Source organism: Cnephaeus nilssonii (assembly GCF_951640355.1).
Source record: "Cnephaeus nilssonii genome assembly, chromosome: 3".
In the NCBI taxonomy this organism is placed as follows: Eukaryota; Metazoa; Chordata; class Mammalia; order Chiroptera; family Vespertilionidae; genus Cnephaeus; species Cnephaeus nilssonii.
Genome location: NC_137074.1, coordinates 95,394,601 through 95,420,546, shown reverse-complemented (window position 1 = coordinate 95,420,546; position 25,946 = coordinate 95,394,601). Strand labels below are relative to the sequence as shown.

Below are 25,946 nucleotides of genomic sequence, written 5' to 3'. Positions count from 1 at the left end.
TCCTTTCTGATTATGTAATTGTATACATTTATTTACTTTCAACATCAGCTCCAGATCCTATTGATAATATAAATGCCTGTCAGCATGACTTCTAGAATATCCATGTCAGATCATTACTCTTATTTCCTCTGGTTCTTCAATAGTAAAATCAACTTAATTTTTGGACCTAGCTAGTTTGTTTAGGTGTTGGACCAGGTTGACCTGAGAAGGCTGAGGGTCAACAATGAAGAATTCATTCCTGACCAATTGTAATCTACTGAATTCTGTGTTCAGATTGCATTTAAGATTCTTACCAATGCTGATGAGCTGCACCTGATGCAGGATATAGGGGCCCCAGCACACATCCAACCTGCCTACATAAGTTTGGGCTTGGGTATGGGGGATAGTTGTACTTTTGGAAGTTCTGGTCTGCAACAGTGTGTTGATATGACTATTGAATGCATTTCTTGAATGCACCTTTTTCATGAGTAAATGTAGTTTATCAATGAGGTATTTGTGTCTGATTTTTCTCTCATTCTGAGTCTATTAGTGATATGTATCACTGTAGTAATCGTGCATCAGCTAGGCAACATAGACAATACCCATTGTATTTCTCTGGTCCTTCTGAATGTGTGAGTGTGTTTTGTTTGTAATACTAAAATTTCAAACAGCCAAGAGGACTATATAATAAACCCTCATGCATTCATCACCCAACATTAACGATGATCAATTCACAATCCAATCTACCACTCCATCCCGCACCTAGTGACACCCATGCTCCAGTCATAGCGGTCTACTCTCTTTTCAGTAAACTCATGCATATCAACCTTTCCTCACACTAATTTCCCTGCTGAAGTGTTCCTAACATCTCATTTCTTTATTTACACCTCAGCCCACTTCTTCACATTCTTATTTCACTTTTACCTTCTTTGAGAAATGTGACCTGAAAATCAAGTTCCTTCTTAATCTGTCCCCACAGCATTTTGAAGTTTTCCATTATCTATTGAATGTACTTTTGCATCAACTTACATACTCTTATTAGGTAGCTCTTAGTAAGGTCATGAAGATTATCTTTTTAATGTTTTTACATTCTGTGAGTAACTCTCAGGTCTCAAATGTGAATGAATACAAATCTTTAATAATATAGTATTTAATACATTTGCATATAATATATATAACATTTTCTACTCCATTTATTCTTTACATGTAAGGGATTAAATATGCCCTTATTTAAGTAAATTTCTGATAAATAATGTTATAATTTTTCATCTGAATATTGTTGCTAAAATAAAATTCTGAAACAGTACCAACTTCATATTGATTATAAAAATACATAGATAATCATATATGCATTTGTCTCACTCTAAATCAAAGTACATGTTTGGAAATTATACTAATTCTAAAAGTAACATCAGGTACAAATTCTAATAATTTTAATCCATGCAGATTGACCCACACTTCAGGATTTGGTTCATAGGGTTATTGAATTGCTCTTGTAATTTAAGTGAAGTGACAGGTCAATTCATGCAACTGATTTGACCTTGTTCCTCCTGCTTGATTTTGATTGAAATTACCCACTACAACCAATGTTTGACACTATATTAACATGATTTCCTACCCAGTGTTGTTTTTGGCAGAGCAGAGTAGAAATTCAGAAGGTGATTTATTTGGGAATGGTAGTGGTAAGGATGAGAGCATATTAATTAACTCTCAGTTTCAAGACAGACATATAGTATTCATTTAAGGAAAGTTAAATCAGATCATCCACTGGTAAGGAATAGTATTTTTCCACAACCACCAGCCCAAATCTGAAAATACAATGATTTTTCATCTCTGAGGCGCTGTTAGTAGCAATTAATGGAATTTATTATTAAAGTGTCTAAAACCACAGGTTCTAATTTTCTGCTTCAGTGTATGAGTGTGTACTATTATATTTGCTCACAAATTTACATAATTTTGAAGTTTTAAATATTCCCAAACTTGAAGTATTTATTCATTTTCATGGCAAATATACTGTCACATATTTCTAATCTGCTTTTTTAGGTTACAAAAGTAAGCAAGAACAAGTCTCACTGTAACTTTGTGAATAAAGCTTTTCATCAGAAATGCATTAGAAAACACTGAAATTTTAAAACATTATTTCTAAGCTAACTTGAGCTAATTAATATTAACAAAAAATATTTTAAAGTTGCCCATGTCTTCAATATGTAGCATATATTTGGAGGTTTGCAATGAGTTCTTGTTTCAGAAATAAACAACAATAGTAGCAGTAATGCGTGATAATAAAATTAAGATGCCTTCTCAATTAAATGGAATGTCTCATTTAATCTTCACAAAACCTCTATTACTTGCATTTAATGAGTGAGGCAATTGAGATTTAAAGGGATTGGCTTCTTAATCACTCAACTAGCCCACTGATGAGCCAAGATTCAGACATTGTTCTAGTCCTATAGCTGTCTCTTTATCTCTGCTTTATTTTGCAGAAGACAGGCAGGTGCAGGGGTTTAGATAGTACTACCTGTCAAATCATCACCCTATATTTTCCTTAAATATCTATCTATCTATCTATCTATCTATCTATCTATCTATCTATAAAAGGCTAATATGCAAAGTGTCCCAGTGGGGAGTTCTATCGCCTGCTATGATGTGCACTGACCATCAGGGGGTGGCATGGAATGGAGGAAGGCCCCTACAGGCAGCCAGAAGGCCCCAGTTGGCCCTGATCACTGGCTAGGCCTAGGGACCCTCCCCATTCATGAATTTCATGCACTGGGCCTCTAGTATCAATATACTTTAATAAATAAAATAATTTAAACTTAATGGGATTTCACAGGAACATGTTGCATTATAGAGTATGACAATTTGTAATAGATTGCAAACGAGAATGATGTAAAATGAAATTAGAAAGTTTTTGATATTTTTTCCATTAAAATGCCAACCTCTGTGTATTTATTTCATACAATGAGCTGAGTAATGTGTCTGATTTGCTTGAAAAGCATTTTTTCATCCCACTTGCAGGAGACAGAGAAGCTGTTCATTAGCTGTCATCTTTCCAAATAATTATAAACTGGAGAATGCTTGGAAACACCCTGGGAAATACTTTTCTAGGGGAAAAATAGACCAAGGTAACAACTAAGCAATCCTAAAGGGGAATATTTTTCAGTACTTTAATTTCAGTCTCAGGAATTGCCATTGTTCTTATTCTGCATAAAATATGACATGAAACAAGACATACCCTTCCTTTCAAGTTGATTTTCCTTCTCTGACACAGGGGCTTCAAATTAATGTGGAGTACCCACTGCCCTTGAATGCCTGGGAGAATAAAATTGGCACAGAGAAAGTGCCTCACTGGAAAACCCAATTGAAAGAAAGCACAGAGTAAAACCATTGATTTAACCTGTTAAATGGATTATTCAAGCTGCATACAAAATTTTCTAATATTTTAAAGTTGTCACTAAATTGATTTATGATTAATGTTGGGTGAATAGTTCAGAATAATAAATCTGAACTTAATCCATACAAAACCACACATATATATTTTGTCCCCCAACAGAAGCAAGCCTTTTATTAGCTTTGTTCAGCTCTGACTTATGAAATCCTTCACTGTAAACAACTCATGATTCAAAGAGAGAACTCATCTAGTTTCTACTCTGTTCCTTTGGTGTCCTCATGAGATTTTCTAAATGCATTTGTGGAAATAGACTCTAGGATTCCAGGTAGTCATGTGTATGCAAATGTGTTGGTGCATTTTACAATTTCATGACCTATTCCTTCTGTATGTCTGTTGTCTTGCCTCTTAAGCTTCATGGAAGCAGGAATAAGAAAAATGTGTAGACTAAAAGAACAAAAAATAAGAAATAATTCCAGAAAGCTTGGGGATTTCACTCTATAAACGACACTCTGGATGAAAGACTGCATTGAAGAATAAATAAGCACGGCACAGCTGGGTTTCCAGTATTAGGCTTACCAACTGAAGACTGACATATAAGCAATATTAGTAATTCACAGAATAAAACAAAGACTTTCACATTTATCTAAAAACTTTTTTAGCCTACTTAAAGTCTACTTTTAAGTGATGAAGAATAAAGCAATGTTTTATCATATTCTCTTTCAGAATCCTTTACCTAAATGAATAATATACATTTTTGTAGGATGACTATTTTGTGTCTTATTTTGTGTTTTAATCTATAATTTTTTATTTTTATGTGTTTAGTCATTTAGATATTTAAGTATTTATTAAGTCTTAATATTTACAGTAATAATTATTAAAATTTAGATAATTTTTAGTATATCCATTTGAATTAATTTGATTCCAAAATTGATTTGAAACTAATTATTTAGGTGAGGTGTTTAACGTAACCAAGTATTTTACTTTTGAATGACATTGCAGATAATAAAAGTTCAGACATGTGCATATTCATAAACCTTTAGTACCTGCCCTGGGAAAATTTTAAAATACTATACATTGCTTGATATTGGATAGAAATTATAGGCTATATGCTTTCTAACTTTTTGTATTTTTTGATAAAATATACTTTCCCAGTTTTTTAAAATATCAACCTAAAAATGCTCATCTCTTGAATACTGCTAATTACATTTTAGTGATCAAAAAACATTCATCTAGATAACCAATCACATCAGGATACAGAATAAACATTAAGGCAGGAATCATGTTTTAATTACTTATTCTTGGGCTTCATATTGTTAATTAGCATGAACTTCATGTTTCTTTTTACCTATAAAATGATATAATATCTATCCAATTTACTTAGCAGGCTTTTTCTGAAACACAAGGGAAACTCAAAAGTAATGATATCATATATGTTAATGCATTTTCTAATACTAAAATGTATTTAATAATAATTTCTTAGAAATTTATATTTAATCATTTCCTGCCTTACATAGATATCTAAATAGCATCTCTGTCGAAATGGATAAAGCAAGTATTACTCAATAAGCAGCATGTGACCAGAAATTTTTTAAAAACTACAAAATCTCATACAAATTGCCTGTGTAAACCTAGCTTATTGGTACCTCAGTGATAACTGAAAAAAAGTGATGGATGGGGAGAAGCATTCATCAAACAAAAGTTCTCAGATTCTGAAAATCATATACATATACTCTCCCAATCTGTAACTGCCTTCTCAGTCACTAAAATAGTCTGCATGGAAATGCCGTTTGCTATTTCTCCACAAATACATGGCCTTCACCTACTAGGCATCGAGTAGATGTCATCTTACCTTTTCCTTTGTTGTTAGTATTTTTCTTCCAAGTCTCCTTATCATGTAACTTTAACCAATTTCATGAGTATATTATATTTGGGATAAGAATCAATGAATATTTGTCTGGTGTTTTGAATAGCCTAATACTACCCTAGTTTTGGGGGATGGAGGAAGAAGAAAATAAATGAAAAGGATTCTGAATTATAGATACTGAGAATGAGGTGAAAATGGGAAAATCACCTAAACATGTCCAGTTGGTAGTTAGAGATAAGGCTTTAGATATGAAATAGGAGAACTCATAAAGCTTAATCCACTAATAAAAAGTTCTAACTGAAAATTACATTCAATGATAATTTTTTCTAGCACACATGAACTTAAAAATGCTTATATATATTGTTTTCACAATCAAAACAATGCCTAGATATCCACAAAATAATTTTGTTTTTATGTACCTAATGACATGACTTTCTCTTATTTCCATGGGTTTGATTATTAAGGAACAGAAAATTCAATTTATACTGTGAGTGGCATATTTGATTTAGAAGGGCTCATGGCATAATGCTAAATTTCCAAAAGTGTTCATTTTCATTTCCTGCAATTATTATATCTTTTGGAACACTTTTTTATTTGCAATGTAAATTAAGCACTAAGTAATATTGCTTTAATTTAACAAGTACAGTGACACATTTTTTATGAAAAAGACAAAAAACACTTTTCCAGCAAGTATCTGAGAATAATAATAACACAACAATAATATGTGCTGCTGAATTTTTATTGAAAATGTAGAGACTCAATCCTAGATTTGTCTGTTTCTCCATCTATGTTTCCCCTTTGCTTAGAACTGGTAGAATGTATGCAGGTTATTAATTCTGTAGCTTTTCAGGGAGAATCTATTCACTGCCTTCTTTGCTACTTTGAATAAAATACAAATGACATTAATATAATCAATCTCTAAGGCCTTTGTCCTGTGGTTCTAACAAAATTCTATAGGCTGGGTGGCCTAATCAATGGAAATTTATTTTTCACAATTCCAGAAGCTGGATTCCAGATCAGGCTGCCAACATACCTGGGATAGACCTCTTCCTTGCTTGCAGATGTCCACCTTCTCACTGTGTCCTCGCAGAGAGAGAAAGGGCTCTAATATTCACTCTTCTCTTATAAGGTCTTATAACCCCATCATGAGGGCTCCACCCCAGTGACCTCATCTGAACTTAATTAGAACCCAAAGACTTCCCTTCCAAACACTATTCTATTCCCAGTGCATGATTCAACATATGAATTTGAGGTGGGCACAATTCAGTCAATGGTACTCCTATAAGATTTGGATCCCAACTTCCTCTTCATACATTACTGTCACTTTTTGTTAGTAGATTCCAGCCCCCCATTGGCCTCTCTTGGGTTCCTGAAACACCCCCAGGCCTGTGTTTGAATGGTCCTTCCTCTTCATTTATTTGGTTCTCTGCAGAAACAGCCTCCTCTGTAAGTAAGCCTTGCTGAATCCCAGCATCATCCAGCCTCTTTCATACAATACTGTCCAGATTTGGTTCATATATATATATATATATATATATATATATATATATATATATACTAGAGGCCCAGTGCATGATTAAACCATGCACGTGTAGGGTCCCCTAGGCCTAACCTGCCATCCAGGCCATATCCACTGCCCCGCAAAGCCTAGCACGCTCCGCGGACACTGCTAGCAGCCTGCTCCCCGCTCTGATGGCAGGGGGTCCGCTAATGCTGGAGTGGACACACAGCTCCCCGCTTTCGATCGTGGGGGAGCTGGCTGTCTGTCCGCTGTTGCACCGGCGTGGTGGAGGCTTTTGAAAGGCCTGGTGCCGGAGCGAACAGACAGCCAGCTCCCCCGCTTTCACTCCCCGCTTTTGATGGTCCACAGCAGGACGTGGGCTCGCTGCCCCAGAGGCCCCTTCTGTGATGCAGCACAGCCATGGCGCAGACGCTGAGCTCGTGCTGCCGCTGGTGATACGAGCTCAGCGTCCCGCCGGCCCAATCGGCCACCCTGGACACCCCAAGTCCCGCCCCCATGCCTCCCGCTGGCCCAATCGTGGGCGTAGCAGAGTGATAGTAATTTACATATTACCCTTTTATTATGTAGGATATATATATATATATATATATATATATATATATATATATATATAATTTATTCAGAGAAGGGAGAGGGAGAGAGAGAGAAAAAACATCAATAATGAGATGGAATCATTATTGATGTTTTTTCTCTCTCGCACTTTCCACCCTGGGGATTGAGCCCAGAACCTGGGCTTGTGCCCTTGACTGGAATCGAACCCAGGACCTTTCAGTCTGCAGGCCGATGCTCTATCCACTGAGCCAAACTGGTTAGGGCCAGATTTGATTTCTTTATGGAACTTATGCATATCTAAATCTAGCTAGCTTGTACAATGGCTTACTGAGTTTTTGTCTATTTCTCTCACAGCATGTAAATTCCATGAGAACAATCTTCTCCTCTGCCTTGTCCTCAGCTTTTCCTCAATGTCTGGCATATAGTAACCACTCAATTAATATTTATGGTGTGCATTAATAAGTGAATAATATGCTTATGAATTAAAAAAAAAAAACACAGTAACAACAACGTTCTGGATCAGGGCATTTTAAATTGACCCCAGAATTAAAAGTAATTTCTCTTCCATCTCCTCTCAAAAATAAAATAAGTAATGATGCAGCAGCTCCTATGCCCTCAGCCTCAGCAATCATGGCGATAAAAGAAAAAAGATTTTAAAACAATACAATTGCATCCAGTAAACTGTGAGAGCTTGTTCACTAGGCAAAGGGAAACCTATTTTTGTTAGTAGATACTTTAAACTACACATTTGTGTGTGTATGTGTGTGAAAGTGGAAAAGAATGAGAGAAGTGATATGTGACACGTAGTACAGAAAGAGAAACTGAAAATGGAGGGGAGAAGGACCGCTCTCTGGTGCTGGAATGGTTAGCATGGATTGGTCTGGACTGCAGGCTCTCCGCCCTGAGAAGAAAAGAACGAGTGACAAAGATTAACCCCTTGAACTGGGAGGGAGGTGGCCGATGGCTTAGTCCCTGCACCTCAAGGAGGCCACCCTCGCTGCCCTGAGTGGAAGAGGCCACGGGACACCAGGGAGGGATTATGGCTCCAGAGCCCAGAGGCACTGGCTTCAGTCCCAGCTCAGCCATTTACCAGCTGTGACGGTGTCACTTATTCTTCCCGAGCAAATGTCTTCATATGTGAAACGGAGGTTTATCCTGGGCACTGTCTTAGTGAATTTTAAGCCCATGCTTTGTAGAATTCAATGGGTGGTTATTATTTTTAACATTTATATAATTTATGGATACAGAACAGGAATTAGGCATGCTCTGTAAGATTACAAAACTTGAAATGGTAGGGTTTCTTATAGCAGTTATACAGCTAATGCAGTTACTAAGATGAGGCTGTTTATGAATTTATTTCTCTATTTTCAGAAAATATCTGGATTCACTAAACCCACTCCAGTCTGGTGATAAAGCCTGCAAAATGGTTTGCATAGTTAAGAGTGAAGCATTTGATAGAACCAGCCTAGGATGATAAACTGAAAGAGCCCAGTTCTCATGTAAGAAGAACAAGACAGTAGTTGGAAAGTAAAATCTGGTTTTTGTTTTTTATCAAAGTGAGTATGGCACATGGTTTGTAAGAGTCAGAGAAAGTTTGCCTTGTTCCATGCCTAGCAGACCTGTGGCTGCACAGGGCACACCACACTTTTCTCAGGAAGGAAAATATGACTAAAAATCTTGCTGATATTCAGGAACTTTTCTCTGAAAGGAAGTCTGAGGACAAGCATTACAGAACACGTCCACTCAGCAGTCTGTCCCACTCTTATCGGTAGCAGATCACTGTAGCAGGTCATTTAGTGGTGGCCTTGATCGGTGTGAACAGGTTATGCTCTATTTCGAACAATTGTGTTTGGAAATACTTATCAAGGGCAATTAAAATAGGAAAGTGCTGATTCTTAAAGGAAAATAATTGAACTAACTGTAACCTTGGCAAGATTTTATTATGCAAGGCAGAAAATACTAAATCGATTATGACTAACACTAAAGCTGTTTAGTTAGACTGTAAGGTAAGAAACACAAGCAGTTAATGATGGAAGATACTAATGTATTTTCAAAAAGCTATGAACAAGCAGTGATAGAAAATTTGGACTGCATATAGAGGACTTCGCAGAGTTTATATAAACATGCAGAGGAAAATAAGAACTAAGTTTATTGAGCCTCAATCTAGATTCTTCTACAAAGTCTCACATTTAATTTCTTTTAGTTCTGATGTAATTATTTTTAATAACGTGCAAATGTAAAGTAAAAGTGAAAGTGAAATGACAAAGTGTTAGGAATTTTCCAGGTAGAAATAATGTAGCCAGACTGCAGAGGTCTTGTTCTATGCTGTGCTATTTTTAAGCTCATGCTAAATTAAATATGATAAGATATTTAGATGAGGGAAGGTATGTGGTATTTCTGCAGACCTGGGTATAGAGAGGGTGGCACATATTGAAGATATAATATAATCCTTAATTATTTTGGAGGATCCTGGAATGCTCCATAATCTTATTAAGATTTCTAGGAAAAAAGTCCTTTTGAGGATGGTGGGGTCCAAGGAAAACAGAATTTGTCTTTTTGCTCTCTCCCCAAAATTAATGCTTTTAAATGAATATGGGATGCCCAGATGTGTCCTCCCAGGATGCACAGCTGTTTTAATGGAGGTGGAATTCAGTATTGAGGACTAATACCTAAAATTCAGGAAAATAAATTCCCCATGGTGCACCATATTTCTTTGCACTTGCTTTCACAGTGTGATGGAGATTGCTAGAGGAAAAAGTATGGTGAATTCATCGATGTTGAGGACGTATGGGTGAGGGTCCCCCATCTTGGGTTTAGGGTGTACATAGAAACAGTTTCAAATACTCATTGCCACTCTTAGTTGAATAACTAGCAAAATGCCCAAAGTTGTCCAACAAATCATCTTAGAGAAAATCCCTCAGGAGGAGATAGTAGCAGATAGATTTCTCACTCAAGAAGAAAAATATTTGCCTGACTTCCCTGTACTGACCTTCATTGCACAAGTCCATGAGCCTGTCATGCTGAGAGTGAGACTCAGTTGTTGGGTCCACCACTGATCTATTTTTGTTGTTGTTCATCTATTTTCTTTTCATTAAAGTTCTTTAACAATTGCTGGGCTCAGAGTTATATGAAAGAAGACAGTCTATGTGCTATGGGTCTCCATGACCCATGAAGTGTGAATACTCATCTTAGAGCAAGTATTAAAGAGTTCGCATGGGTCCTCAAATTCAGGAAGACAAAAATCATATCAAGCTTCTTCTCAGATCACATTGGCATAAAATTAGAAATCAATTACAATAAAAACAATGAAAAAAATTAAGAACTTAGATGCTAAATAGCATGCTATTAAACAATGATTGGATTATCAAAGAGATCAAAGAAAAAAATCAAAAGCATCCTGAAAACAAATGACAATGAAAACACAACAATCCAAAATCTATGGGACACAGTGAAAGTAGCCCTGAGAAGGAAGTTCATAGCTCTACAGGCCTACCTCAAAAAATAGGAAAAAATGGTAATAGATGATCTAAACCTTCAACTTAAAGAATTAGAAAGAGAAAAATAAGAAAAACCCAGAGTAAGCAGAAGAAAAAAAAATAATAAAGACTAGAGGAGAAAGAAACAACAAAGAGAACAAAACAAACAAACAAACAAACAAAAATCTAAAGATAATAAAACCAAGAGCTGGTTCTTTGAAAAGATAAACAAGATTGATGAAGCTCTAGCCAGGCTCACCAAGAACAAAGAGAGAGGACACAAATAAACAAAATCAGAAATAATAGAGGTGAAGTAACTATTGACCCAACAGACATACAAAGGATTGTAAAAAAATACTATGAACAACTCTACTAAAACAAACCGGACAACTTAGATGAAATGGACATATTCCTAGAAATATACAACCTTCCAAAACTCAATCAGGAAGAAAAAAAACAAACAAACCTGAGTAGGTAGATAACTATCAATGAAATTGAAGCAGTAATTAAAAAACAAAACAAACAAACAAGCAACAACAACAACAAAAAAAAAACCAACTTCCCACAAACAAAAGTCAGCTTCACAGGGGAATTTTGCCAAACATTCAAAGAACTAAAACCTATCCTCCTCAGACTATTCCAAAAAATTCAAGAGAAAGGCACACTTTTAAGCTCTTTTTATGAAGCCAGCATCACCCTAATCCCAAAACCAGGTAAAAACACTACAAATAGAGAGAATTACAGGCCAATATCCCTGATGAACATAGATGCTAAAATCCTCATCAAAAGTCTAGCAAATCGGATCCAGCATTACATTAGAAAGATCATACACCATGAGCAAGTGGGATTTATTCCGGGGATGCAAGAATGGAACAATATCCACAAATCAATAAACATGATACATCACATAAACAAACTGAGAGACAAAAATCACATAATCATATCAATTGATGCAGAAAAAGCATTTGACAAAATTCAATACCTTTTCTTCACAAAATCTCTCAGCAAAGTGGAAATAGAGGGATCATACCTCAACATAATAAAAGCCTTTTATGATAAACTGACAGCCAACATCATACTCAATGGGAAAAAACTAAATCCATTTCCCCTAAGAACATGAACAAGACAGGATGCCTACGTGGGCCCCTGGATCCGGGTGAGCCTGGCCCCGGGTCCGGGTGAGGCCGTGGGCCCCTGGATCCGGGTGAGCCTGGCCCCGGGTCCGGGTGAGGCCGTGGGCCCCTGGATCCGGGTGAGCCTGGCCCCGGGTCCGGGTGAGGCCGTGGGCCCCTGGATCCGGGTGAGCCTGGCCCCGGGTCCGGGTGAGGCCGTGGGCCCCTGGATCCGGGTGAGGCCACGCGACCCTGGGTCTGGGAGAGGCCACGCGCCCCTGGGTCCGGGTGAGGCCACGTGCCCCTGGGTCCGGGGGAAGCTGGAGCCCGGGTCTGGGCGAGGCCGTGTGCCCCTGGATCCGGGTGAGGCTGGATCTCGGGCCCGGGAGAGGCCACGCACCCCTGGGTCCGGATGAAGCTGAATCCTGGGTCTGGGCGAGGCCGTGTGCCCCTGGATCTGGGTGAGCCTGGCCCCGGGTCCGGGTGAGGCCGTGGGCCCCTGGATCCAGGTGAAGCCGTGCCCCTGGGTCCGGCCGAGACCAAACCAGAGGGAGTCGGACCTGCATTACCACCATTGGTCCACCATCCAGAGCTGAGGGGTCAGTGCCGACATGTACTCATAGGGAACTGGTGGACATTGATATTGGGTCTCAAAAGAACTGTTGGTCCAGAAAGAAACTCACTACAGACTGATTCATTTGCCTGTCAGCATAACTATTATTGCTCATCGCACATTCAATTCTTATAAGTATATCTCTAGTGACACATGATTTCGCTCATCTAGGGGAAATGATGAACAACATAGACTGATGAACAAGAACAGAACCAGAAACAAGGAGGCATCGATCGGACTATCGGGCCTCAGAGGGAGGATAGGGGAGGGTGGGGGGAGGGGGGAGAGATCAACCAAAGGTCTTGTGTGCATGCATATGAGCCTAACCAATGCTTAAGTTCAACAGAGGGTTGGGGCATCCATGGGGAGGGGTGTGGGATGGGAATGGGGGGATGAGGACAAATATGTGACACCTTAATCAATAAAGAAATTAAAAAAAAAAAAAGACAGGATGCCTACTCTCATCACTCCTGTTCAACATAGTACTGGAAGTGCTAGCCATAGCGATCAGACAAGAAGAAGAAATAAAAGGCATCCAGATTGGAAAAGAAGAGGTAATACTGTCATTATTTGCAGATGACATGATATTGTAAACAGAAAGCCCTAAAGAATCCACCAAAAAACTACTAACCTTAATAAATGAATTCTGCAATATAAAAATCTATTGCTTTTTATACATCAACTCAGGCCCGGTGCACGAAATTTGTGCATGGGGAGTATGTGTGGGGGTCCCCCTCAGTCCAGCCTGGACCCTCTCCAATCCGGGACCCCTCTCACAATCCTTGACCACTGGTTCCTAACTGCTCACCTGCCTGCCTGATTGCCCCTAACTGCCCCCCCTTGCCAGCCTGGTTGCCTCTTAGTGCCCCCCCTGCCAACCTGGTTGCTCCCAAATGCCCCCCCTGCTGGCCTGGTCACCCTTAACTGCCACCCCAGCCAGCCTGGTCGCCCCTCACTGCCCCACCTGCTGGCCTGGTCGCCCCACGCAGCCTGCTGGTCAGTCATTTGGTCATCCCTCGCTAACCTCCCTGCCGGCCTTGTCACCCCACGCAGCCTGCTGTTTGGTTGTTACTGTGAGGGCATTGTGACCAATTTGCATGTTACTTTTTTATTAGTATACATAATGAACTCACAGAAAAAGAAACTAAAAAAAATCCCATTTACCTTTGCACCAAAAAAATTAATATATCTAGGAATAAACTTAACTAAAGAGATACAAGACCTGTACTCAGAAAACTATAGTACCTTAAAAAAAGAGATAGAGGAAGACATAAACAAATAGAAGAATATAACCTGTTCATGGATTGGTGGAATCAACATCATAAAATTTCCATACTACCCAAAGCAATTTTGTAGATTCAATGCACTCCCCATTAAAATACCAAAAGCATATTTCACAGACCTAGAACAAACTCTCCAAATATTCATCTGGAATAAAAAAAGACCCTGAATAGCTGCAGCAATCCTGAGAAAGAAGAATAAAGTAGGAGGGATCACAATACCAGATATCAAGATATATTACAAATTCACTATTCTTAAAACTGCTTGGTACTGGCACAAGAACAGATATATAGACCAAAGGAACAGAACAGAGAACCCAGAAATCGACCCAAGCATTATGCTCAATTAATATTTGACAAAGGAGGCAAGAGCATTCAATGGAGTCAAGACAGTCTCTTCAATAAATGGTGTTGGGAAATTGGACAGATACATGAGAAAAAAAAATGAAACTAGACCACCAACTTACACCATGCACAAAAATAAAATAAAATGGATAAATGACTTAAACGTAACATGGAAATCATAAAAATCTTAGAAGAATTCATAGGCAGCAAATTATCAGACATATGTCCTAGCAATATCTTTACAGCTACAGCTCCGAAGGCAATGGAAACTAAGGAGAAAATAAACAAATGGGATTTCATGAAAATAAAAAGCTTCTGCACAGCAAAAGAAACCATCAACAAAATAACAAGAAAGCCCACTGCATGGGAGAATAGGGTTTAATTCTCCCAAATTTAAAGGGAATTCATACAAATAAACAAAAGGAAGATAAACAATCCAATCCAAAAATGGGCAAAGGACCTAAATAGACACTTTTCAAAAGAGGACATAAAGAAGGCCAAGAAACATATGAAAACATGCCCTAAGTCTGAGAGATGAAAATCAAAACAACAATGAGGTACCATCTTACACCTGTCAGAATGGCTATCAGCAACAAATCAACCAACAACAAGTGCTGGTGAGGATGTGGAGGAAAAGGAACCCTCTTGCACTGCTGATGGGAATGCAGACTAGTGCAGACACTGTGGAAAACAGTAGGGAGTTTCCTAAAAAAATTAAAAACAGAACTGCCATTTGACCCAGTAACCCCAGTTCTAGGAATATATCCCAAGAAATCCGAAACACCAATCAGAAAGGATATATGCACCCCTATGTTCATAGCAGCACAATTTACAATAGCTAAAATTTGGAAACAGCTTAAGTGCCCATCAGCAGATGAGTGGATTAGAAAATGGTGGTACATCTACATAATGGAATACTACACTGCTGTGAAAACAGAAGGAACTCTTACCATTTGCAACAGCATGGATGGGTCTGGGGAGCATTACCCTAAGAGAAATATAAATATCACATGACCTCACTATTTTGTGGAATATAATGAACTGAACCACATCCAGCATGGCCAGCGGTGAACCTGAGGAGGGGTAGTGAAGTATTAAAGAAGACAGACAAGAGAATACAGTTGGAACCAGGTGGATCACTGTGCCTGGATGAGGAAACAGTGACACAGCCTGTAAGCCAAAGCTTTATTTTATAGTCAGATCACACAAAGCATGAAAGGGCAAGATATTTACAATGTTCTTGCGAGTTTCAAATCTGCTTCTTTCCTGTTGTTGCCATTCTCTGAACTCTAGCAAGCTTTGTTTAGGCAGCACTTGCTGCACCCCTCGCAGCCTACATCCCTGAGCTACCTAGGACTGCAGGGTCGGACTATAAGATCAAGCTTACAACCATAGTCTTTTGGATATAATTGTGCTGGGAGGGCTTTGCCCTCCAAGCTGGGACTTGTATGTGTTTTTGTCACAAGTCAGTCCAAGGCTTGATCCTGTCCGAACACTGTAGCCACTCTCCACAATGAATAACATAAACTGACGAACAAACATAGATCCAGAGATAATAGCATAGAACAAACTGTCCAACCTCAGAGGGAAGACAGGGGAGGAGGGAGGTAAGATATCAACCAAAGGACTTGTATGCATGCATATAAGCACAACCCAAGAACACAGACACTAGGGGGGTGAGGGTATGTGCTGGGGGGTGCAAACAGCTGGGGAGAGGTTAATGGTGTGGGGGGGGGAAAGAAGACATATGTAATACTTTAAACGTTAAAAAATTTAAATTTAAAATAGAGTTGCCATGGGTCTAAGAAATCCACCAATGTGGTTTACATAATATCAGATAACTAAAGTGGACCTGAACTGTGAAGTGAACTTTAAGGGTGAGGATCATAGCACTGATCTGAGTAGAACAAAACTTTTTGGTTATAAACATGGGCATATTCATCTAGTAACAGCACATCAAAATAGGTATGTTTCCCTTTGACATATTGTGTATATACAATAAAAGAAAGAGATATGTCAAACTTTACAGTGGCCCAGGTTCAACATTCATTTGATGTGGACAAGACTGTTATATACAGATGTACCCATCAGCAGTGGATTCTGTGAAAAGGAAAAGTAAACTTTCCAACTCCAATGTGGTCGTTCCTGAGTATAATTTTGTGTTACTCTCAGGAATTAGTGAGTGGAGTTAGGTGCCAATACTCTTGGAAACAGCAGGATTTTGGATTACTGCTGCCTCCACTCTTAGAGTGAAGCAATCAGCACCGTGAGAGCACCGGTTAGTGCATGAGGGGAAGGAAATGCCTGTGAAGGGCTCTTGTGAGGCTCTCCTTCTCTGTTGGGTAGAGCGTCTGGGGGCACTGCCAGTGGGTGAAGAGACAGGCTTTTTGTCTTCAGTGCTAGTGACTAAATTTGTCCTTCAAGGGGTAGTTTGCTTAAGAAAGGATTAGTTCTTGTATTGGCTGAGAAATCCTGTAAAAACAATCAGGTTCTATCAAAATAAGTGTTTCAGGGGCAAAGAAATCAATATTTCAAACAAAGTAATTTTGAGCAGAATAATTTTACTAGTATTAAATTCATGAATTCATTGAACATTTAAGAAGCAAAGAAATCAATATTTCAAACAAATTAATTTTTAGCAGAATAATTTTACTAGTATTAAATTCATGAATTCATTGAACATTTACTGAGCACCATTTATATGTAAGACATTAAAAATGGGGGTGTAATAGACAAATCATATTGCCATCAAGAAGCCTGTGGTATGTCATATACAATTTTTTGAAATCTGATGAACGATATATGATGCACACACAATAAAACATATATAAATGAGAGAACGGCATGAAATGAAAACACTTTAAAAACACATCCAACCCATACTGTGGAGAGCTGGGAACTAGTTCCCCAGGAAATATGGAACTTCTTTAGTTTCCTTATTCTTTATCTTTATAAATTCAGGATCTCAAAGTTAAGAAGTGGAAGCATTTTTCCTCCTTGCCTCTTATATATATAAGAAGTACTATTCCTCAGTCCTCCGTTAACACTAACATCTTTTTAATGGTGACCTAACTCACTGAAAAGCCACTGCTCTCTGAATCAGCAGGGTTATTAAGTCAAAGTATATACCAAGCATGGCTTTTACAGAGCTCTCTCACAATCTGAAAAGATTGATAAGCACTTTAGTTAATAGATACAGGAAAGTCCTATGATGCTATTCAGAACACGAAACAACTTCCTTTCAATAGCCAAGTTGAATCCACACAATATAAACAGATTCTTTTTTTTTTTAATTTAGTGAGTGGAAAACACCTTATTCCTAATATTATGGCTTAGTTTATGTTTAAATAGTTTCTTAAACAATGCTGAAATATTCGGGAGAAATAGTTCCCAGTATTATTAAAGAAAGAAAGGAACAGTTACATCACTTTAAAACAATGACTTTTGAAATAAGCATTAATGTAACACAAGAAAATCCTTCCAACGAGGTTGACAGTATACAAGTAACTTCTATCCAAGAACTGAAATTTGAAGATAAGGTGGCAAAAAAAAATTCACTTAATAAGAAATGTATTCACTTTGTAATTAAAGAGTAAAGGCTATTCTTGGGTTTATTAGTATACTATTATAAGTTATGTAAAAATAAAATCATTAGCCCTACCTGGTTTGGCTCAGTGGATAGGGTGTTGGCCTGCAGACTGAAGGGTCCCAGGTTTGATTCCAGTCAAGGGCATATGCCCGGGTTGTAGGCTTGATCCCCAGCAGGGGGCAGGAGGCAGCCAATCAATGATTGCAGGAGGCAGGAGGCAGCCAAGCAATGATTCTCTCTCATCATTGATGTTTCTCTCTCTCTCCCTCTCCCTTCCTTTCTGAAATGAATAAAAATATATTTAAAAAATGAAATAAAAAAAGAAACATTAATTTAGGCAAAGCAAAGCTTTTAGCTATACAAAATGTATGTCCCCATTCTTGTGGTACCAAGCTATGGGCAGAACAGCCAGTTCCCGGTCACTATGACATTCTTGGGATGGTACTTCAACATCATGTCATCTATGGGACAAAATAAATGTAGAATTATATGTGAACTAAGAATAAGACCTTTCAAAGGATGATTACCTCAAGCTTCTCTCTTCAGACACATAAGATGGAATCACTCCATATTATAGGTGAATACATTGAAAGAACTCGGGAATTTTTTTGTCTTATTTTTGCACTTATGTTACTTTAAGACTGCAATATACAGATAATGGAGGACCTTTTTATCCCATGTCCTATGATCACTCCATAGACTAAGAGAGTGATGATAAAGATCTTTCTTTCATCTTAAAACTGTACTCTGACTTCAAAGGCAACCTGCTGCAATAAAAGTTCTTAGACAGCATCGCTCAAAACATGTTCTGCAGAACAAGAATCCCATACACATACATACACTGGACTCCAGACAATCATGCTTGAACAGCAATACATACTGTTTCATGAATATTCATTGTGAAAATTAACATGGTAAGGATGCAAAACTATGCAAATATTTCCTTATTTTATTTAAGGTATTTTTAGTTTCATGTGCGACATCAATGCAGCATTCATGTAGATTAAGGTAGGGATTTTTCCTTCCTATGTCTTGTGAAATAAAAGCATTCATCTACCTACTCTGAGAGTAGTTCTAATACATTTTATCTTTTTAAATTGAATGTGGACATAAAGAAGAAACTATTATGATACAGAGTTTTATATAAGTCACATCAATTCTCTTACAGAATGGTAAAGTCACAAATTTAAGAAATAGAAAAGTATGCATGCATTTCAAATATGTAAAGTAGAATCATGTAAAACACTCCTTTGCTGATTCCCAATTGAATTCTCTAAACCAATAAAAATTATTTCCCAATTTAATAGTTAAAGTTACCCAATCATTAGCTTGGCATTGGCAGATAGTTGGTAGTTTATAGAGGGAATAAGAGTGAGACTATTTCTGTTTGTTAGACTTCAGTTCCTGTCTGGCTGAGTTAAATCTGAAGACTATGGAGCATGCTCAATATCTATATATATAAAAGCCTAAATAACCATAATGACAGGTCGCTGATGCGCACTGACTACCAGGGGACAGATGCTCAATCCAGGAGCTACCCCCTTGTGGTCGGTGCACTCCCACAGCCTACCTCCCCCTGCCGGCCAACCTCCCACGGTCCCTTCCCCATGGCCAGCCAACCTTTCGCAGTCCCCCCACCCCCGGCCAGCAGGCCCCAATCACCTAATCAGGGCTGGGCCCGCCTGGGACAGGGAACTGGGGGTGGGTTGTGGCAGACTCAGTCCCTTTCCCAGGGAGGCTGAGGGCCGGCTCCCTCCTCAGGGCCGGTGGTCAACCTCCCATGCCCTATCCCTCCCGCTGGCCAACAGGCCCTGATCGGCCCACCACCTGCCCACCTCAGTGGTAGCACAGCAGTGAGGGAAGGAGGGGGGTCAGGGGTGTAGGTGGGGAACCGCATGGTGGTGGGGCACCGACAATGGGAGCTTGGCATCCAGTGTCTGTTCCTTCTGCACCCGGCCTGGAGACCATCACCTCCTCTCTGGCTGGGCTCTGATCGGCCTGGCCCCAATCTGCCCTGATAGCCGGCCAGGCGTAGGGACCCCACCCATGCACAAATTTGGTGCACCGGGCCTCTAGTGTGTGTGTGTGTGTGTGTGTGTGTGTGTATACTAGAGGCCTAGTGCATGAAAATTCATGCACTGGAGGAGGGTTCCCTCAGTCCAGCCTGCTCCCTCTCACAGTCTGGGAGCCCTAGGAGTGGGAGGAGACCCGGTGATCAAGGGAAGGCGATGTCCCCATCACACCTCTGCTGCTGCCACTGCCAGCAGCTCAAGCCTTGGCCGGCCCTGGTTACCTGCACCTCGGGGCTGCCCTGGGCAGCTGACATCCAAGGCTTGCCTGCACCTCAGGCATCAGCTGGGCAGCTGACATCCGAGGCTTGCCTGCGCTTTGGGCCGGCCCTGGGCGGCTGGGGGCTGAGGGGTCTGGGGGACTCTGGAGGCAGGTGTGGAGCGGCCGGGAACCCTGGGGCTGAGGGGACTGGGCGCCATCATCTTGTGGCTGTGGATGCTGCCATCTTTGAGGGTGTGGCAGTTAATTAGCATATTCCTTCCTTATTGGCTGTGGGCACCGCATTCTTTGTGTGGGTGTGATGGTCAATATCCTACCTTATAATAGAGAAACATGCAAATTGACCGCACCTCCACTATGCCCACAATTGGGCCGGTGGGAGGCTGGGGGGCGGAACTCCGGGTGGCCTATCCAGCCGTTGAGAAGATCAAGATGGCGGCACCCAGTCCTCTTAGTTCCGGGGGTCCTGGGGTGATTGGCACCCCGGGGGGGCGTGGCCGGGCCCATCCAGCCGCTCCAGGGGGTCCCTGGGGCGATCGGCACCCCAGGGGGGCATGGCCGGGCCCATGCAGCCACTCCCAGGGGTGCCTGGGGTGATCGACACCCCGGGGGGGCGTGGCTGGGCCCATGCAGCTGCTCTCGGGGGTGCCTGCAGTGATCAGCACCCCGGGGGGTCATGGCCAGGCCCATGCAGCTGCTCCCGGGGATGCTGTAGCGATCGACACCCCGGGGGGGCGTGGCCGGGAGTGCCTGGGGCGATCGGCACCCCGGGGGGGCGTGGCCGGGCCCATGCAGCCGCTCCCGGGGGTGCCTCGGGCGATCGGCACCCCGGGGGGGCGTGGCCGGGCCCATGCAGCCGCTCCCGGGGGTGCCTGGGGCGATCGACACCCCGGGGGGGCGTGGCCGGGCCCATGCAGCTGCTCTCAGGGGTGCCTGCAGCGATCAGCACCCAGGGGGGCGTGGCTGGGCGCATCCAGCCGCTCCCGGGGGTCTGAGGCGGGGGTTGAGGGGTGGTGCCACCTCAGTGGAGGGGTGCTGCACTGCAGGGTACTGGACTGACTGATGTGATTCAGAGAAGCTCCCAGTGCTAACGGGCCTCGCTCAGGCTGCCTTCACACTTCAGAGGCTGTGACTCCTGCTCCTGCCTTGACCCAAAAGCAAGCTCGCTACACCCTGCCCCATAGCAGAGCATGCCTAGGCAGTGAGTGGAAAGCCTTCCACCTGCTTTGGCTAAGGGGGGGGGGGCAGTAAAGAATGGGGGGAGAGGAAAGAATGTGGAGCATCCGCAATGAAGCGGTGCTTGAGAAAGAGGCTCGGAAGCCTGACTGGAAGGTTTGTTCTGTTTGCTGAGTCGCTGCCCCTTAGGAAGCGCAAAGAGCATGGCTCTGAGGGCTTCCTGTGTGCTGAGTCAAGTTCCACAGCCAACTGGAACTGGCCTCAGTTTCCTGGTCTGTAAAATGGATGAAGCGTGTCCCAGTGCCTTCACTGAGCTTTGATGGCCAATTGAGATACTATATAAAGAAAATGAGGGAAGAAGTGAGAAAGAAAAGGAAGGACAAGCAACACAAAAGAAAGACTGAAAGGAACCTGTAAACCCATTGTCACTTAAATAGGGAATATAGTCAATAGTGTTGTAATGATGGTATGATGCCAGGTGGGTACTGGAAATATCGGGGAACACTTTGTAAAGTATATGATTGTCTAACCACTATTCTGTAACTAATATAAAACCTGAAACCAATACAAACTAATGTTGAATGTAAAGAAATGAAAACTGGAGTGAAATTTTTATAAATTTCAAAGTTTAAATAAAAGTTGTAAAGGAAGGAAGGGGAGAATAAAAAGTGTTTTTCATTTTGCCACTTCATTAAAAAGACAGTTGTCTTTATATGGTGCTTTTATACTTTTCTAAGTCATTATCTCATTTTAATTTCCGGGCAACTTAAAGACAAGATAAGTATTCCCTCCACTATTCAAAGAAAGGAAATCTTGGTGTCTGGTCCTAATGATTCAATCATCAAGCCCTTATTGTAAAGCAGGGTTAGTAAAATTTTCTGTGCAGGGTCATATCTATACTAATAAAAGTCTTGGGGGTGATCAGGCCAGCAGGGGAGGGTATTTGGGGGCAATCAGGCCTGCAGAGGAGCAGTTAGGGGGCAATCAGGCCAGCAAGGGAGCAGTTAGGGGGCAATCAGGCAGGTAGGTGAGTGGTTAGGAGCCAGCGGTCCCGGTTGTGAGAGGGATGTCCAACTGCAGGTTTAGGCCCGATTCCACAGGGATCGGGCCTAAACCTGCAGTTGGACATCCCCCGAGGGGTCCCATATTAGAGAGGGTGCAAGCTGGGCTGAGGGACACACACCCCAGTGCACAAATTTCGTGCACCGGGCCTCTAGTCCTATATAATAAAAGGCTAATATGCAAGTTGTCCCCTCCACCAGGAGTTCGACCAGCAGGCAGGCCGGCCAACCACCCATGTCCCCTCTCCCTGGCCAGGCTGGCCGGACCCCACCCATTTACAAATTCATGCACTGGGCCTCATATATATATATGAATTGAGGTGACTCATACATACACACACACACACACACACACACACACACACACACACACACTGAATGGCCAGATTATTATGCATTCAGAGATCATAATAATCTGGCCACTCAGTGTATATATGTGTGTATATCACATATATACACTGAGTGGCCAGATTATTATGATCTCTGAATATATATATATATATATATATATATATATATATATATATATATGTATATATGTATATATATATATATATATGTGTGTGTGTGTATATATATATACATATACACACACATATATATATATATATATATATATATATATATATATATATTTAAACTTCCATATTTCAATTCCCTAAGGGCTCAGGTATTTATTACTACTTCAGTCCATATGTAGTTATTAGGACATAATAACTAATTTGGGAATTAAACATATATATATAGAGCATTTGTTACTTCTACGCTATGGCTCACATAAACGAATGGAAATACAAATCTCTGCTTTATTTTTTTAACCACCAGAACTAAAGAAGCATACTGCTCATTCAGTATGTGTGAAATTCCACTTTAGGTACAAGCTACTCTAATTTCACAGTTGAATCTTAGAGTTGTCACAGAGCCCCATGGAGTAAATCTCACATTTGCATACACTCAAGGTCATTACTGAATGTGATAGAAATGAGTTTGGACACCTCCATTTATTTGTTGTCATGGAGTGGGTTTAAAATGTGAACAAGATTTAACTGGGCTTATTCCACAGCATGTGAGGATCATTTCAGTCATGTCTTGACTTGTCATAACAAAAGTTCCACTTCTAAAACACCACCTTTTAGTAATTATACTCTTTGAACACATTTCCAATACAGTATTGTGACAGATAATAAATGTATATAATGCCACATAAATACAAAGCAACAGGTTTATAATTTCATATAATTTCTCTCTGAGGGGAGATTAAGCAAAAAAGAAAAAGGAAGAAAGAAACAACTCATGGACAAGAACAAAAGTGTGGTCATTGCAGGGGGTGGGAGGAGGTGGAGAAGGGCATACAGGGGATAAGGTGATGGATAGAGATTTGACTTGGGGTGGTGAACACACAGTGTACAGATGATGTGCTGTAGAACTGTGCATCTGAATCTTGTATTATTTTGTTAACCAGTGGCACCCCAATAAATTCAATAAAAAGAAAAAAAATAAAAAAACTATACCCTCCTAATAATATATATGATTAACATAATTTTATATATTATAATTTTATTCCAATAAAGATATCAAACAATGCAGAACTTACATATGAAATAGACTACTAATTATTGTTGTTTCTCTGTGTTGAGAAAGAACAAGAATGTTGCTTTTTCGTTATTTTAATATAAATTATTTCTTACTGCATAAAATTACAAAGCAAAATAAAAAAAAAAAAGAAAAAGAAAGGATTGATTCCACATCATTCCTTATAAAATTTTATGTGGAGCTAATAGATAGTGAATTGATAAGTGGTAAGTCCATAAACTCAGTATTTGCTAGCACTTTTGGATGCACAGATAAATGGTTATGTCATTTTCTACCAATAAATTTGAAAATTAGTTTCATTCTAATATCTATCTTAGAAAACTAAATAATCTAAGATATCATTATCTCATTTTTGTGTTACCATGGACTTTTTGTTATCATTGTCTTTTGTAGAGAATTTATCTTTATCATAAAAATATGTATTTTTTTCATTTAGCCATGCCCATAAGTTTTTTATCACTGTTTATGACCTTTAACTTAAAGTGTTTCAATGATATATTTCCTATGTACTTTTAGAGAATGAGTGAAGTTTGTATATTTGAATTAAAGTTATTTTATGCCATAAAAAAAGAATTTAAAACTGTAGAGTTTTTGCCTGCCTTGATACCTGTTATTATATCTCTGTGATATCAATAACTTGGTCAAGGAATTTCAACTTCATTCAACTTTAAGTTTCAACAATTAAAAAAATAAACACTAATTTAAATAGTAATTTTTATTCAAAGAAATGAAAAATAATTTTTATTCTGAAAATTTTAAATTCTGAAATGAGAAAACATAGCCCTTAATGTCAGAAGATATTTAATTAAATAAAGCAACATTAATTTTCAAGCAGTGCTTTTAAGAACAAATTTATGAAGCAATTTGATTATCTGTGGATACAAAGAGAAAACCATGTAGATTAAAAAAATGAATATTCACTCACATCTTCATTCACTTCAGCTTTACATTTTTATTCAGATATGAGTTAATGACTATAAAAATAATTATTTTGTTACTTGTACTATATATATTTCCCATTAGGCTTGGAAAGACAGTGGTATTTTTTTTTTCTATGAAAAGTTGCTTTCCAGAGCCTTCAAGCCAGTGACAGCATGACAAATGAGGGGAGGATACACAGGTTTGTTAAATCTTATCTTCGATAAGCAGTCCATGGGGCTTATGCTTTGAATCCATAAAGCTTAACAGACCTCCAGTGCTTCATTCAAGCATGCAATCAATGTTTGATTAATTGTTATTTAGTTATTGTATAATAATAAGCCTGAATAGAGAGGTCTGTCAATTTGTAAAATATTTTAGTGAATTTGTAACTAATGTATTATAGTATTATCTCTAAGTAAACTGGTGCTTGTCCATTATGTTAGATTTTAATATGTGAACTGCATTAAGTATATTAAAATAATATTGCTTAAAATTATATAACCTAGCTTTTCTGTTACAAACATTGTCTTGGGTTAAATTAAAACTCTATAATATAGTTACTTAAGTATAATTTTAAGATAAAATGTGGTTACATTAGCATAGCATCTTCAGAAGAAAATAACACATAACAATTTCTTAGTATAACTAAATAATATATCTTGATAAATTTTCCCCCTTTAGTGAAACATTTGTTTGTCACTTAACACAGGAATTTGATATCTAATCATGGACCATCAATATACCTGTTGGTCATATTATATTATAAATATTAGCATTCCAAAGAATTTTAATATATCTTGTATGAAAACTTGCTACAAGCTAGAAAGAATTTGAAGTAAACTACTTTCAGATTAGGATTCAGAAGACCTAAGTCAATTCTCACTGTACCACAGTCTATAATCTGTCATTTGTGGATAGAAACATTTTTCTTCCTATTATAGTTTCTTGTGAAAATCAAAAGTCAAAAGCTATGTTTTTTAGTATAAACATTTTTCCCAATAGAGTCCATTGCAAGGTTTTTTTAAAAAAATTGCTGACATAATTAACATAAAATCTCACATTAGTAATTCAATAGGTCAAAAATGCACACTTATATTAACACTAGAGGCCCAGTGCACGAAATTCGTGCAAGGGTAGGGTCTCTAGGCCTGGCTGGTGATCAGGGCCACCCTCTGGTGGTCAG

At 39.4% G+C, this 25,946-nt stretch overlaps 1 protein-coding gene across 1 annotated transcript in view; it reads right to left on the bottom strand.

The window, feature by feature from the left end:
* ROBO1 (roundabout guidance receptor 1) overlaps window positions 1–25,946 on the bottom strand; it is a 1,264,035-nt gene that overhangs the window by 1,020,777 nt on the left and 217,312 nt on the right. The gene's annotated exons all lie outside the window — the stretch shown is intronic.